General features: G+C 39.2%; 1 protein-coding gene across 2 annotated transcripts in view; it reads right to left on the reverse strand.

The window, feature by feature from the left end:
• The window catches only part of plekhh1 (pleckstrin homology domain containing, family H (with MyTH4 domain) member 1), a 31,315-nt gene extending 23,430 nt beyond the window's left edge, over window positions 1-7,885 (reverse strand). For both annotated transcript variants that reach the window (XM_026934346.3, XM_026934345.3), the window contains exon 1: window positions 7,645-7,885. The gene's annotated coding sequence lies outside the window, so the exon portion shown is untranslated. The remainder of the gene's footprint in view (window positions 1-7,644) is intronic.
• Between the last annotated feature and the right edge of the window lie 4,495 nt (window positions 7,886-12,380).

Consider the following 12,380-nt stretch of genomic DNA (forward strand, 5'->3'; position numbering starts at 1 on the left):
AAGAGAGAGAGAGAAGAACAAGGGTAAGAGAGAGCAGCCAAAATTAGCCAAATGACAATGGTAGACTATCAGGACATGGCACTTTGAAAGTGTGAAGTGAAACTAATCGGGAATCACTGCCTGCCACAACTTTCCAGTGCAACTGCCTTGCACTAATTTGACTCTGGTTTTAATACTTCTTTACTACATCTCTCAGAAGCCACTCAACAGAAATGCAGAGAAACTGCAGACTACACAACACTGTTATACACTAACTGGCATCTTTAATAGAAACACGTGTTCACCTGCTCATTCGTGCAATTATCCAATCAATCAAGCAGGCATAAATAATGTAGATACAGGTCAAGAGCCTCAGTCAATGTTCACATCAAACATGTGAAACATGGGAAAAGTGTGATCTCGGTGACTTTGAACGTGGCATGGTCGTTGGTGCCACACAGCTGGTTTGAGTTTTTCAAAGACTGCTGATCTCCTGGGATTTTCACACACAACAGTCTCTAGACTTTACACAGAATAGTGTGGAAAACAAAAAACAGCAGGTGGCAGTTCTGTGGAAGAAAGGTCAGAGGAGAATGGAGAGACTGGTTTGAGCTGAGAGGAAGGCTATGGTAATACAAATAACCACTCTTTACTATCGTGTTGAGCAGGAAAGCATCTCAGAACTCACATCAAATCAAACCTTGAGGCAGATGAGCTGTAACAGCACAAGACCACATTGAGTTCCACTCCTGTTAGCCAAGAACAGGAATCTGAGTCTACAGTGGGCACAGGTTCACCCTAGCTGAAGACTGGAAAAACATTTTGATGTTTAATGTGAGCAATAACTGAAGCTCCTAACCTGTATTGCACTATTTTATTCGTTTCGCTGATGCCACATGATTTGCTGATTAGAAAAATTGCATGAATTTGTATGATATTATTGCAAAAAGAATGTAGTATAACAATAGGCAAAATATCTAAGAATCTAAGAGTTAGTTATGATGACAATTTTTTGGGATTAATTGCATGGTAAACATTTTTGACCATATTATATGCACTGACAGTAGTTCAACACTGACACATTGAATCCAAAATATAGGTGACCTGTAACCATGGTGTCATACTGTACAGTTAAAATCTACCACCACCAACTTTGGTGCACCAGCTTTCATTTTTCCTGTTTTCTTTTTTTCTGGCTAGTTTTGGGAACATAATTTAACTTGCGGGTTTCTCATGAGTTTTTAAAAATGTGCCAAAACTGTTTTGCACCCTTTGCAACATGTTATCAAATCTTAAAAAAAAAAAAAAACTCATGATGTATATAATTTGTCACAAAATGTTTTTAAAGTACTGTGATTATATCTTTTGCCATATTACCCAAGCCAGTGCTCTGCTGTGCTCTGATCTTTCTCAGACTGACATTTCCTAGAAGGTGAGTGCACCGCTGACATCACAGATCTGGCAGTAATCCCTCCAGGCTCCAAGCTTTCTCACTTTCTTTTATTGTTTCCCTCCATCAAAAAGAGAACTCTTCTCAAGTTACCTTGGTAACAGCGAAACAGCACACTCAGCACTCAAATGAAGGAACACATTTAAATGAAGGCCTCCTTTTTCTGAGACTTGTCTCTCTTTTTCTCTCTGTGTGTACAACGTTCTGCTGAGTCCCAGCTGGACCCTGAGTCCACTCTGTGGTTGTGTGTGGGTGTTGAGCAGCTAGGCACTTTTGTAGACAGTTTACCGACCAGGCCAATCCCTTCCCCTGAAGCAGGCACCCAAATGTCCCTGCCTAAGCAATCCCTTCTTAATTACAGGCCCCGGTAGAAACAGGATCTAGGCCTACACAATGGCGTCTTTCTGCATGACAGTCCCATTACAGATATGTAGGAGGGGGTCTTTCTCTCTCTCTCTCTCTCTCTCTCTCTGAATGAATGCGACTTCCAATGGTGGGAAAAGCTTAAAAATTATTCTTACCTGTATGGAACTGCCTGTAAACCAAATTTCAAAAGTCTGGCACTTTAACAAATAGTCTGTCTAAGGCATCTGGGAGCCTGGCGGGGAGCAGTCAATCAAAGCAGCAGGGAAGAATCAACTCATTACAGAAGCTAAAATCTGTCCAGCACCAACAATATTGCTCTTTCCCTGAAATGATTAAAGATAACAATACTCATACTTGACAGGGGAAACTATGAAGACCAAACTAACAAACAACAACAACAACAACAGCAACAACCAAAAATGTCCACAGTGGTATTCATGTCTCCGTAATAAATGCTTTTTACCAGTTCCAAAGCAGTAACGTTTATGGTTTCATTACGGTTCCTCCTACCAGACAATAAAGGAAGGCTGTTGTAGAGAAGCTGGATATGGAGCAGCAGGCCCAGACAGAGCACGACACCAGAGTGCTCCGAGTGCACACCACCACAACAGTGCCATGTGGCGCTCTGCAATTAGCAGCCTCCTAACTATAGCCCTGTCGGCAAATTACAGAAGGCCTCCGTCGGGAGGATCCATTCGATGACCAAAACTCTCCATTCAGTTCATACAGGCTCCCGTATGCCGAGACCTGAGGTTTGTGAATCTGCAGCCGTGTAGAGTTATAAGGAAAAGGGGTGAGATGAAGCCAAAGCTTGTGTTAGTTGCCAAATATGACAGCAGGGTGCAAATAAGCCATTTGCTTGTACAACAGAGCTTCACTAATGGATTAAAGACAAGTGCTTTTGCACCCTGAGCTATTGTTTAACATGGGGAGAAGAGAAGCTTCAAAATTTTACTGCAGAGCACACACAGCTTTTCTATGAATGTGGGATAATGTGGTTTTGAAAGGAAGATTCTCCAAATCAGTGACAATCTATCATCCTTGATCCAACTGATTTTAATTTCACCCTCAATGAAAAAGATCATTTCCCCATTCTATCCCCAGGTTGGTATTTCCATATATTTTTTCCAGCATGGCTTTTTTGCAACCATAGGCAGAAAGACAATACTGGGGCAGACTCTAAGCTGCAAAACAGAGTTTCCATCAAAACAGCCAGAGCTGCGTTGAGAGTTGCACAATGGGGGCCACTCGGCCTCCAACACAGCCACGAGCACAGCTGGCAAAGACTGTGACTCATCCTCTCTCTCTCTCTCTCTCTCTCTCTTTCTCAACTCAACGCATGGAACGTCTTCTATAAACAACAAAAAGAAAAGAGAGATCTGGACATTCACCTCTCTACTATAAACAGGCACTATAAAAAGCACGCTTGTCTCTGACAGTCAGTCCTCAAACATAAGGATGCAGGTCCATAAATCCACAAGGCTTAGGTCCTATAATCACTTGAAATAAACCAAAACTGCTTAGCTATAATTATATGACTGTAAGCATTATAATAATTTAATCAAAGACATGTAGTCTTTATAACTGATGCAGAATAAATGATTCAGGAAATAATCTGCAATATTCTGAGCTTCAATTTAAAAGTTCAGTTTAAAGTAGTCTTGAAGATTGTGTTAGTATCGTATATAGTATCGTATTAGTATTTGTTTTACAACATCTTTTTCAGTACTTCTGTAAAGAAATGATTCTGGACTGCCATCACTAAACAGGCCTGAGCAACCAATCACATTCAAGATCGGAGGATAAAATTAACCCAAAAACCATTAGCCCCAAACAACTGTGCTTAACTAGCATACCAGCTAGCTAACTTTGCTAACGTTAGTGATGAACAATATCTTGAGTGTTATGGTATATCTTCACAGTTTGCTGCTAAATAAATCACAGAGAATATGACAACGCAAATCGAGAGTGGGTGTGTGGGGGTCAAAAAAGGAACACAGAATTTTTGGATGCATCATTTATTAAACTAGAACCTCTCCTATTATTTCATGTTCTCACTCATACAGAAACACACACACACACATCTTTGTATGCAAACACAGAGACACACAAATCACCCAATAGCCATGGCTGAGCATGCAGCTGTGGTGATGTAAGTGGTTAGGTGGTTAGGTGATATCATCCTATCAGACATTAGAAATCCCCACAGGCTTTTTTTTTGATTATCCATGACAAGATCCAAGCAATTCCTCAAGAATGTGACCTTTCGTCCAAATTACTAAAATCAGCAGGAAATAAGTGTGTGGATCTGGGTCAGCCTGTGGTGTGTGTGTAGGCATGTGAGAATGGGATGTGTGCATTTTCTACCACATGAACAACAATATAACAGGCAACGTGTAATATATGATCTCTCTCTCTCTCTCTCGCTCTATATATATATATACATATATATATATATATATACATATATATATATATATATATATATATATATATATATATATGTATATAATGTATATTTCAGATAGAGCATGAAAGAAGTCACAGCACAAACTAAGCCTGGCTTTCCAGTCAGAAGATAAGTTTCCATTCAGTGCCTGCGTAACAGTTTATGGTCACTGCAGACATTAGCACTAGAGAGTTGTCTAACTGTAAAGCACATGGAACTGTGTAACGGTTCCTGAAAACAAAGGCGCGAGACTCTACCATAGTCTCTAATTTCAATTGTTTGGTCAGCTATACGAACAGAGCCTTAATGACTACTACTGCATGGCAGTAGCCTCGGTAGCTTCTTATTTTTGAAGTATGAACATCTGTTACAGGGTAGAGAGTCAGTGGTGGTATAAATAGATTCTCCATACAGTATATCATAGTGTATATATGTAGTGAACAGCTGCAGATGCAGCTTGTCTCCCCTGCATCTTGTCTGCTTCATTCTGTTTCTCTCTTTCTTCCTTTGCTCTGGTCTCAAAGAAACACCATGCAAAGACTAATAACAGACTGCTGTAAACTGGCCACTCTCATTATCAGCCCATGTAGTAAATATAGACTTAGGGCTGGTTTATACTTCTGTGTTAAAGCGTATTTGCGTCACGATGCAAAGAAAGGGTTTATGGGTAAGTGTGGCGTGAAGAGGCGCACTGATTGACATATGTGCAGTCTTCTCAAAAGCTACCAGCTACCTCTGGAGGTGCATGACTGGAAATGTTGTGACGGGATGGTGTGATTCTTCTTCCATGAGTTTTATCAAGGGTTTCAGAGTAATACTGCCCTGAATATTACTATTCAAAGTAATAATACAATATCCAGTATTTTCCATGTCCCATATGCTGAGAACGCTGAGGATGTACCCACAAACACTTTTTGAAATTGTAGTCTGTTGAAAAATATCTTAAACATAACGGCTTGCCACAGAAATGGATGAAAAACGCTTCTTAAAATACCAGCTTTGGTCTCATCTATAAATTAACAACACAATCATGCATATCAGGTTTTTCCTGCATTTCATGTTTGTGTCAAATACTGATATGATCGTATTATTATATCACACATTTATTTACAGAAAACTACAGTCAAGATATTGTGGCATATACAAATATAGTGTGCAAGGCTTTATACTGGCTGTAAATGTCATTATATTGGCCAATTTAATCAGCCTGCAGAATCGCACACTTTATTTTCTATTTTCTTCCGACAGACTCTCAGTAAAGACACAGTGTGGTGACGGAAACTGCTCAATTCAATTTTTAAAACTGTAGATTTACACACTAGTTAAATTGAAGTGTGTTAATACATGAACCGCTTCATACTGCTTTGATACAGATGAGTGAAAGCGAACTGACTTGGCTTACAATCGATCACACGAGGTTTTATTTTTTCCCTCAGCATATTTCAAAACAAATTTATGCTTGTGTTGTCTTCTATTTATCATTACTACAGTGAAAAACAGATCTCTGCTTTGTTTTTGGCACTAAGTCCGTTCTTTTTTTTTTTTTTTTTTTCGCTTTCCCTATTCTGTAAACTCTGCCCCCTAGTGTACACGCATATGTTACTTGCAAGTTACTTGCGCGAGTCTGCTCACGACACCATGACAGGCTTACATAAACGCGGTCATATAAGTATAAATCAGGTCTAAGACATACCATGGAGCTGAGGTCTAAACATTTTCAGAGCTATCAAACACGCACACGCATCTTAGTTTCCGGCTAGGGACATGGACCCCCACTCTGGCTTTAAATAATATACTGTCTGTTCGCTAATGTGAAATCAACTCCTGAAAGGTTAGAGAGCCTCATTTTGGGAAGTCTGATGAAAAAACGTATCTGCATGTGTGTAAAGTTGAAAGCAGGGGCGCCCTACCCATACCGTCCTGGAGGGCCAAAGTCCAGCACAGTTTGGTGTTTCCCTGCTTAAACATTTACATTTATTCATTTGGAAGACTCTTATAACCAGATAACTTACAACTGAGTTGAGGAATCAAGAGTAAGAAGTAAGAGACCCAAACACATCAGTATCAAACTGAACGCAATTCTATTAAAAACCGATCCCCATACACACCCGATTCACACCTACACTTTACAACACAAATCATCTTCCTGACTTTACTCATGCCCTTATGGAAGCAGTGTTTATATGATGTTTATACGATGACAGTTTACATTGTTTACATTGATATTTTTGTACATGCTTACCTTTTGCACGTTAACATCCTGCTAATCATTATAGTAACTATACTGTTTGTGTAGTTTTCATCAGCTTTTGGTATTTTAGGCTCCAAATTCATCCACATGATGAATAATCAAAAGCACTGTGCAGGGTATTTATTTGTACTGTAATGTCCTGCATATTTATGGTACGGCAATGCACTTACTATCACTTACTGTCAGGTTCCTTTATTATTATGATTCTAGCAAATTGACATGACATTTCACTGTACACTTACTTGTATACGGATTCAATAATAGCTTGACTTCTGCTTGACTTGAATCAAGTATTGGGTAGAGCATAAACACAAGCTTAACACTAACACTCTAACAGAAACTACATTTACACTTGCTCTTTTGATTGACGCTTTTAGACCAAGTGATTTAAGGTTGAGATCTGCAACAACTAAGCAGTTGAGGTTTAATGACCTTGCTCGAAGACCAAACCATGGCAGCTTTGTGCAGGTTTGTTGTTTCTGCTCAGTAGCCCAACGCTTTAACCACTGAGCCAGCATTCCAGTATATGAGATATCAGCATAAGCCATGTATAAATATTTTATAACCTCTTAATTACCTAGATACTAGACCAATGATCAGGAAACACACACACACATATACACACACACAAAGCTCCCCACTTGTCATCATGATGAGTCTATCACTGTGTAACAGTAGAGTAGGAGCAGCATCCTCAGTGCTGACTTTACACCTACAGTGTGTGTCTCTGGACTTTTACAAACACTGAAGGTGTTTACACAACACAATAAAACAATAAAACGTCATCGGGGTCTCGAGCGCTGCTGTGAAACTTTCTCCAAAAATGGTCACGCGTACAGGTGTGTCAGTCACTCACTCACTCACACACACACACACACACACACATATACACACACACACACACACACACACACACACCCACTGCCCAAACTACTGCAAACACTCCGATCCATTAAGAGTTCACCAAAGATACAGAGCTGGTGTCTGATACATAACAAATGCAAATTCTATTATGCATGACTTTTTATTATGCAAAAGAACTTATTAACTAAACACATCGCACTAAACGAGCACACACACTCTCCACTTTCTCCAGCGACCTTTTCCTAACTTATAGGCATGTGCAAAGAGACAGCTGCTTCTGCTTACCTTCCTCTAGACCGCCAAGCTTCCACGTTCAAACGCTACAGCCGGAGCATCACACACACACACACACACACACTCACACACACACATCTGCAGGTTCTCTGCAGTCATTTATTCGTTGTAGTCACGTTGCGCCATAGGTTTCAGTCTTTCTCGCTCTGTAGACCAGGTTCACTCTCCTCTCCTCCACATTCAGCGCGAGACCTCATTCGCTCACTTCATTTTCCTTTAAAGAGCCGAACGCAAGCTCAAATGACTCCGTAGCCACGCCCCCTGGGCCACCATCTCCACCCCCCCCCGCTTTCACAGGAAATTGCGTCACATTTCAACAGCAAGAAATAATCTGAAGAAATTGTAAACGTCTCGTAGTAGGGTAGTGTAGTGATGTCAATTCGTGTCATACTTTTAGTAGAAAGAGGCTTCACACTGTCTTCAGTGGAAGAGCAAGTATAATCTCCTTCTGAGTGTGCTTAAAGTATCCCTGACCATTTTATTATTACTATTCTATGCAGAATAATAAATAGTTTTAAAGCCCAAATTGCTGAAAATCACCTACAGATTTTCTCATTATTTAAATATACCAAGATCTTTGGATATACACTTGGAAGAAATAATCGGAATAAATTGTCATGGTGTAATAGTGGTGTAGTGATGTCAATTCCTGTCATATTTTGAGAGAAAGTCTTCCCTGGAAGAGCACATGTAATCTGCTTTTGAGTATGTTTAAGTATCCTATTATTACTATTCTATGTAGAAATGGTTTTAAATCCCAAAATCATCATATGTACACATTTTCTCCTTATTTAAAATACCAAGATTTAAAGATATACATTTGGAAATACTCCCTTAATTGTGTCCAATATAATTTGTAAGGGTGTAAACCTCAGGCTTCCACACTATACAATATGATATGATTTTGATTCTTAAAGCATCGATTCAATGTTTGACAGTACCACTTAATCTGTTACAATACGATACGATTATTATTCATAAGGCAATGATTTGATATTTGATTATACCACTCAATCTGTTATGATATGATACAATATGATTCGATTTAGCAGTCCCCAATCAATATGTGACCAGCTTTGTTCAGAATCCTGGGTAGGCCTACCATTAATTGTTGAATGATGATGATGTAAAAAAAAAAAAAAAAGGACTATTTCAAGTATTGAAGTTACAGGCAAATCACCTTGATTGCCTGTTTATACATCTGTTTAAAAATATTAATTATTATTTACACACCAGTTGTCTGCAGTTTTTCAATTATAATCTATTTATAATCAGTTATAATCTATAATAATCTATTTATAATTGTTGCCTTTATTATTGATTTATTTAACAGTAGGCAAGAGTATAGAATTTTAACAGTAGGCAAGAGTGTCAGAATATACCATAACAATCAAAACTGTGCAAGAAAATACTTTCGAGCTGTTTTAACAGCTTGGTAGATCAATTAAGCAATATTGCACACGGCCTTACCGATATTCAGTACAACAGCACGATTGCGATTGCAATTGCAATATGAAGTGAAGTGACTTGTGGCCAAGTATGGGAGTATGGGAGCAAAAAATTCCCATACTCGGAATTTGTGCTCTGCATTCAACCCATCCAAATGCGCACACACACAGTAGTGAACACACACCTGGAGCAGTGGGCAGCCTTTTTTGCTGCAGCGCCCGGGGAGCAGTTGGGGGTTCGGTGCCTTGCTCAAGGGTCTCACCTCAGTCGTGATATTGAGGGTGGAAGAGAGCGCTGGTCATTCACTCCCCCCACCTTCAGGTTCACCTTCGGGGTACAAGTCTGAGTCTCTAACCATTAGGCCACGACTGCCCCCAATATTGCTTTTATACAACAGTTCTATAAACAAGAAATGAATATCGGTAGGAGTAAGTGACATGTCGGACACAATATGGCCAAATGTTTTGTTTGTTCTTGCTCCACTACCAGAAATAGATCCCGAAGAAGCCACACTCACTTTATAGCATGTTGGCTAGCTCGCTAGGTAGCTCACATTGATTTGTACATTCCCATTAAAGGTGGTTTCGGTAAAATTGGCTTCCCTTCATCTGACAAGCTTTCATATTTTAAGTCACAAGTTATATTCCTGAAAAGTATCATTTGGTATGTCTGCTGATGATGCTGCTAACACTGTGGCAAACACAGGTGAGTGGAGTGATACACGCAGTAAGACATCCCAGTGCAGTTATAGTAAATATAAGCACTCTTGGAACTCTGCTTGACCAATCAAATTAGTGGACCAGAACTAACTGTTGTATAACAATCAATCAGCCATCCATGCAGAGTTAACTAATTAAATCACACTTTTGAGTTCAGGGATACTTTATAGGGTTTTTGTGTTTAGCCAACCCTGTTAAAGGATGGTGTCTTTATATGAGTTATCTTACCCGGCAATAAAAAGGATTTATGAGTTGGTTTACATGTTCTTCCCATGTCTGTGTGGGTTTCCTCCGGGTTCTCCAGTTTCCTCCTACTTAAAAAAATGCATGTGGGTGGATTGGCTATGCTAAATTGCCCATAGGTGCGAATGAATGAATGAATGAATGAATGAATGAATGAATGAATCATAGATTTAGAAATTCTTTTCATTTTCGAAACAGAAAAATTTTCATTTGTTTTTCATGAAGGTAATTTGACTATATTTTCTAGCATTTTTTTGTAAATAAGAATGGTAAATTTTTTTGTAAATATTCATTTTTATTTGATGTATTGTTCCATTTTTATTTTATGCAGCTTTAATAATAATGGTTTACATCTTTTGTTAAGAATATGGAAATGTTTTATGGCCATGGTATAAAAATGGTGGCTTTGGCTATTCCCAGATAATAGTAAGGATAATTTAGAATAGGAGAGGATATGTAGACGTGGACCAATAAGGCAGCAAGTAAGGAAGAGTCAGTTTTAGCTGACATACAGGCACAGGAGACAGGTACTATATGCTCTGAGAAATATTCAGAGGATGTGTGAATTCCTACACCTAATTATAATATGGCTCATATTTCATTAAGAGGGAAGGATTGATTTTGAAAGAAAGTTAGCACAGACTACTTTGAAAGTAGAAAATTTTATTTAACAAAAGAAAAGTGCAAAAACCCTGGACACAAGGAGTTAAATACTCCAAATACAATATGTACCTCTCCTTCAACAGTGACAAAAAAATAATTAACAATGACAGTGAAATAGTTAAATGCAAGCTGGTCTATTTGCATTATTATACAGTGTTTCCATATGGCAATGTACCCCCAAAATACCCCCTAAACTATATATATATAAAAAAAGAGAACATTTTAATTTTTAAGTAATAAAATGCAATATTGCAATATAATTTTTCCGCCCAAGAGTATCATAATGTGCGCGGTAGAGTAGTACCCACTTAAAAATCACACTTTTCAGGTCAGGGCTACTTTATTGGTTTTTACATGCTTAGCCAACCCAGTTAAATGATGGTGTGAAAGTTCATCACTATAAGTTACCATTACCAGGCCATAAAAATGTTTGTGGGTGTAATTAGCAAGTTTTGTGAGGGCAGTGTGCATTCCCGTTAAGCGCTATTACCTTGAATTACCTTACAAAATTGAATTCCCTGATTATTATGTTTTAGGTTTCCAAAACACTGTAATCCATTGCATCATAGAAATGGATGTACGTACATGTGCCACCTGATCACTTGCATGGTGTTCATTTCATGTATTCTGAGCAACAGTAGGCCACTACTTTGTCTTATTTTGTCTCATACAGTGTTATCAGCTTTTACATTTCCAGAATCACTTTTGTGTATTTCTTAATGAGTCACTGTAGCTTCTCAGAGGAACAACCGAGTACATAAAGCAGTTCACAGATCTGAATCATGTAAAGCCTACAGAGGTTTGGATAACCTACCATGGAAAGTAGGGCTTCTCTCTCCCTTAAGTAGATGGCTGTTCGTCCTGGTTTTTAAAAGCTTGTCTCATAACTTATAAAGTGTGGAGTGGTGAAGTCATTGTAAGCCGCACCCTCCTGTATACAGTACAGGGGAAGTTGGCTGGTCTGTCATCTCATTGAATGCCTCCCCAGAACAACGCATGCACTGCAGTCAAGAGCACAGATTAAAACAGTAATTCCATTAAGCTGATGCTTTTTTTTTTTTTGCAAAATGTACAAACACTGTAGGTTTGATGGATGTGCAATAAAAACTTTGTGCACTACTTTGGTCACTGCAGTGATGTGACGTTGTTCTTCCTGCCCCACCCCCCGCCCTCCCACTGCTAGCGGGGTGCTGCATCAATGCTCCATAAGAAAGAGAAAGAAAGAGAGAGAGGGCTCCATTGCTCTCAGTCAAAACAACTCTTGACAGCCCTGCACATTTGGTGTGCAATGCCTGCTCCACTGCTGTGCAGCCAGAAAGCAAGGGAAGATTAAACTACACTATGTGTAGCGCGGAACTCTGAGGGTGGGTGTAAGTCAGTTTTCTGATAGGCCGCCTGCACAGATCCAATCTGCTCGTAGAGGCATGGTGCAGGTCAAGGTTCGGCGAGTGCCTCAGAAAAACACAGCCACATGTTGAGGTCATAGCAACGGCATAGCAGAGACTTCACTCACGCGCTACTGCTCTGCTTAACCTCTAGAGATTTTGTTAAAGTTGTTACAAATAAGTCCTCTTTCTGTGTTTCCCTGCCCTTTTTTTCTGTGATATCCTCTGAGCATTTTATTGCCATTTGGCCAGCCTCTCTGGAACTTCT

This window comes from Pangasianodon hypophthalmus, chromosome 10 (genome assembly GCF_027358585.1).
Source record: "Pangasianodon hypophthalmus isolate fPanHyp1 chromosome 10, fPanHyp1.pri, whole genome shotgun sequence".
Classification (NCBI taxonomy): Eukaryota; Metazoa; Chordata; class Actinopteri; order Siluriformes; family Pangasiidae; genus Pangasianodon; species Pangasianodon hypophthalmus.